We start from the raw sequence: 4,991 nt of genomic DNA on the forward strand, positions 1-4,991 counted from the left end.
CCATCTGGAGTACTCTGTCCAGGCCTGGGGCCCCCAGTACAGGAAGGACGTGGAGCTCTTGGAACAGGTCCAGAGGAGGGCCACTGGAACAGGTTGCCCAAGGAGGTTGTGGATGCCCCGTTGCTGGAGGCATTCAAGGCTAGGCTGGATGTGGCTCTGGGCAGCCTGGTCTAGTGCTTGGTGGCCTTGCACATAGCAAGGGGGTTGAGACTGGATGATCACTGTGGTCCTTTTCAACCCAGGCCATTCTATGATTCTATGATTTTTAGTGCAGCCCTCATACATTGAACTTTTGCAGTGTATCTGTGTCTTTCTTGTACTGGGAGGCCCAGAACTGGACACGGTCATCCAGGAGCAGTGTCTCCAAAGCTGAATAGAGGGGAAGAATCACCTCTCTTGGTTTGTAGATGATGCTTTGCCTTATAATATCAAGAATGTTGTTAGACTCCTTAGTGGCAAAGACACACTGCTGACTCCTGTTCAACTTAACCTGAAGTGTTTTGGGCCCTTTTCTTCAGAGATGCTTTCGAGTCCACATCATGTCCTCGTGCCTGTGGTTTCTGCCTTATTCTAGGGTCAGGATTTACAGATCCTTTTGTTGAAAATCATGAGGTTCTTTCCAGCCTATTTCTTCATTTTCTGAGGTATCTGGATGGCAGCATGGCCTTCTGGTGAATCTATCACTTCTCCAGTTTTGCGGCATTCATGAATTTACGAAGAGTTTATTCTACCCTGTTATCTACACTGTTAGTGAAGAAGTGAAGATTGGATCCAGTGCTGACTCCTGGAATGCTCCACTCATAACTGGGCTCCAGTTAGATATTGCACCACTGACAACTACCCTTAGGATATCCTCTGTTCAGACAGATATTTATCCTCCTTGCTGCCCATCCTACCTATACATCAACAGTTTCTAACTGAAAAATGATCAGCACATTGACAGTTCCCAAACATTTATTCATAGATCACCTGAAGCAGAGACCATTTACAGAGAACAGTAACTCAGTTTTGAAGGATAGAAGAAATGTGAGAATCATTTGTTCAGTCCTTAGTCACAGAGCAGATATTACTAGTAACCAGCAAGTACAACACAGATTATTCAAAGTTTACTCCCAGCAGTTCCACTTAGATATTGCTGTTAAATATTTACCAGTACAAAGTAGAAGGTATATGTGTGTATATATACATATATTTATATGTATGTATAATATATATATAATAGTAAAGACTTTAAGTTTGAAAATAGAAATAGCTTTACACTTCAGATTAGGAAAAGTAGAGAAAAAAAGGAAAAAAAAAAAGAAAAAATCTTCTTTTTTAAAATGTAATGTGATTTTCAGTTACAGGACTTTCTTTTTACATCTATTCAAACTTTTCAATGGCAATATAAGTTTCAGGTAGGCAGAGGTTAAGATGCTGCAGTTGATACGCTGAACAAAAAGCATAATGAACATGACCAAAATGAAATTCCTAAATAGGATTTTTGGAACCTATAATGATCACTAGTGGGATATGAAATCAAGCTAAAAGAGATTTAATGACAATAATTAGGAATGCTAGAAGAACCCCGTGAGTTCTCTGTGTAATTGCTAGTATCTGCCTGAAGTTTAGATACTTCCAAATACTATTTCTAAGCTATTTTCATAATTTCCTGAAGAAACAGAATAGCAAAAACTACAAAAAGCATGTGAAAAATATCATGGTAAAACTGTTCATTTTTAAGTTACTGGAATTCAAATATATTTTACTTAAAGGATTTTACATTATACATAATGTAAAATAGTATTTTGGTATTATATATATATATGGTAACATATAGTATTTTGGAATATTTTTTGAGGAACTGGAGCAACCTTTCTCCAAAGAATGCCTTGATTTAGACACCTACAGAGAGATTTCCCGATGTATCCTACATGCCCGCAAGCTGCTACTCCAGTCATGTACAAGTCCTGCACACATTCTAGGTCACATCTGCTATTCTTGTTCAGACATTTTGTGTACTGCAGTGTACTGCAGACACCCATGGGAGGCATCTAAATCTTTGCATCATCCTCCAGAAGAAATATTTGTTGTTATTTATCTGCATAATACACTCTGAATTCTCTTCTAAACCAATGCTTCTAACAACAATTCTAGGTCCTCCAGTCTAGGCAACTGTCCCACCCATGCCATGGCTCTATTTTAAAGTGGGGTTACAACAGATTTTCATTTTCTGACATATTTCTCAGTAATGAAAAACACTCCATGTATTCATGTGAATTACTGACTTTAGAGGATCAAGTGGCCAGGATTCCTGAATAGTCTAAGACACCTACTCTTTTGCTTAGCGTAGATGCAGTTGCTAATTTGTCTCTAAGCTCAAGCACTACTTTGTTCTGAAATGACCCTCAACTGTCAGTATTATGTAGCAACGAAATGATCATCTGGATTAAAAACTACTCAGGGGTTTTCAGACTTTTGAAGGCAAACAATGAAATAATTAGAAAAGAAGCACTGAAAATAACAAACAAACAAAAACACAATGCTTATTTATTGTAAAGAGGAAAAGACCTCGGAGAGGAAGCAGCAGCAATTGCACTGGGTTTGTACTTGTCATGGTGCCTCTGTATCCACCCAACCTCAACTCAGACCAGACAGCACAACTGTCCCATGTCTCAACCAGGAGCAACCTGAATCTTTCAGTGGGGTATCTGCATGGAGGCAGCACCCAGGGAACCCCACTGCTAGATATAGGGGACACAGTAGAGATCACACAGAGTTGGAGGACTCACATCTCCTTCAGTAGTGATCAAGACCATTGCAAGAGAGGGATGCCACACACAGATGCAAGGAAGCTCTATATATACATGTAGGGAGAAAGAAATCAAATTTGGGGTTGTTTCATTATAAAATAATTTTAGAAAATTATAGTTATTAATTAACATTTTGAAAGCATCTAACATTGTGATTTGTTTTCTGCAATTACTAATGTTGATCTCAAGTGTATAGAACACTGATTGCTGGTTAATTATGTAACATCAATAAAACTATAAAACTTTTCTTCCGATTTTTTATAAACTATTTTATATACTATTCAAACTGAGTAGTATTTTCTTTTTCCTGTGACAGTCAGGATGTTCAAATTCATATCTCAGACTGCCCTAATCAGTACTAGTCTTAAATTTCATTTGCTTTATAAGCAAGAGAGAGAAGACAATGTTTGCATCATCTTTTTGATTAGCAGAAAGATGTAAAGACTTATTGAGGCCCAAGGCACACACTTCTGTTTAATACACCTTCCCCATGTCACTCTTTTGAGCAATCCTAAATGTACATGTTTTCAATATCAATATTTTTGTCCAGTTATCTGTACCAATAACACAGAGTAACAAGCTTCATTTTTCATGTTTTAAAAATCTATTAAGTACACCTTAAAATACATCCCCCCCCCCCCTCCCCTTTCCCCCCCCCCCCACACACACTGATTGTAAGGGGAATGTAATAGATTAAATTATGTTTGGTTAGGTGAATACTAATTTACTGCTAACAGATTTTTCCCAGCCTTCAAGAATGCTGCAAAACCTGGTTTGGACAACTAAGCACAGAGAAATACCCATGAACACCTTTCTGCTTAGTGTTAGCTTTTGTCAGTTTCTGGGCATATGTTATTTGGATTGCTTGCCTTTGACACATCTATCTTTTAATTCACCTTATGAAGAGTGGTTTGAATTGTTCTCTTTGTACAGATGACAAAAAGGCAGGTTATGTGATCCTCATCTTTGTTGCATCCTGTCAATGACTGGCACTTTAGCTTGAAGATCAGGATACACATTTAGCATATATTGACTTTTTTATTATTATTATTTGATTTTCTTACTAATCTGAATCAGGAACTTTATGTTTCACTTTGTATTTGGCATAAAAGAAACCTCTGAATATTCTGTTATCAATGCAAGCTAGAAAAGTTCTTTAAAGAAAATAAAATAATAAAGTGATTGCAGGAGGAAACTTACATTGGCACATCCAGATCCTGCTTCAAGTTGCTGCCCTGAATCAAGCATAGCACAACCTGAAAAACCTCCAGGTATTACAGGCTGTGTTAGCTCAGCTGCTTAGCAGCAGAGGTCATGATGAGCACATTACCCCAGTGGTCCATTATCTCCTCATGAAATTCAGAGACTGAATCAAGAATTTTTCTCTAGCATTATGACTCTCTACAGGATTGGCACTAACTAGCTGAAAAGAGTGTCTTTCACAGCATGATCCTGACCTCCCAAGGCATTACATTCAAGTGAGGTTCTGGAACTCTTGACCAATGGCATAAAGATCGTGTGAAATATCTGACAGTATCTGGACACCTAACTGTGAAGAATTACTGTCATGCATACATATAGCCACACAAGTAATGCAAAAATTATTGCTTCCCTTTAGCTTTCTTTCCAGTACTTTCTCCAATGTACATAAATTACACATAGGGAAAAATAAAAATAAAAAAAGTAAATAGCCTTCATAAACCCAAGAGAAAAACAAACAAACAAACAAACAAAAACAATCTAGAGAAACAAGATACAGGCCAGATAGAGAAGCCAAGGGAAAGGGGGAGATTTCTATTGTCATTGTTTCTCTACACATGTGTAATCAGGATCAGGAAAGTATAGGAGATATAGGTTTATCCACTGGATTTTGAAAGGAACTAATTTTAAATTAAAAATCAATGGTTTTTGGTTTTTGGTTTTTATCTTTACAAATAAGCAAATAAAAGTTCCAGACTATACAGATTTTTGTGCTGAAAAAAATCTGCTGATTGAGTCTTATCCATTTCTAAAACATGTGCTTCATAATGACATTAAAAATTGTAGCATTGTAGAATCATTTATGTTGGAAAAGACCTTCAAGATCATGAAGTCCAACCGTCAGCCTGATTTACCAAATCCCATCACTAAATAATGTGCCATCACTAAACCATGCTTGACCACCATCACCTTGCAGAAATTCTAATATCCACCTAAATT

The sequence above is a fragment of the Gallus gallus genome, chromosome 1 (genome assembly GCF_016699485.2).
Source record: "Gallus gallus isolate bGalGal1 chromosome 1, bGalGal1.mat.broiler.GRCg7b, whole genome shotgun sequence".
Classification (NCBI taxonomy): Eukaryota; Metazoa; Chordata; class Aves; order Galliformes; family Phasianidae; genus Gallus; species Gallus gallus.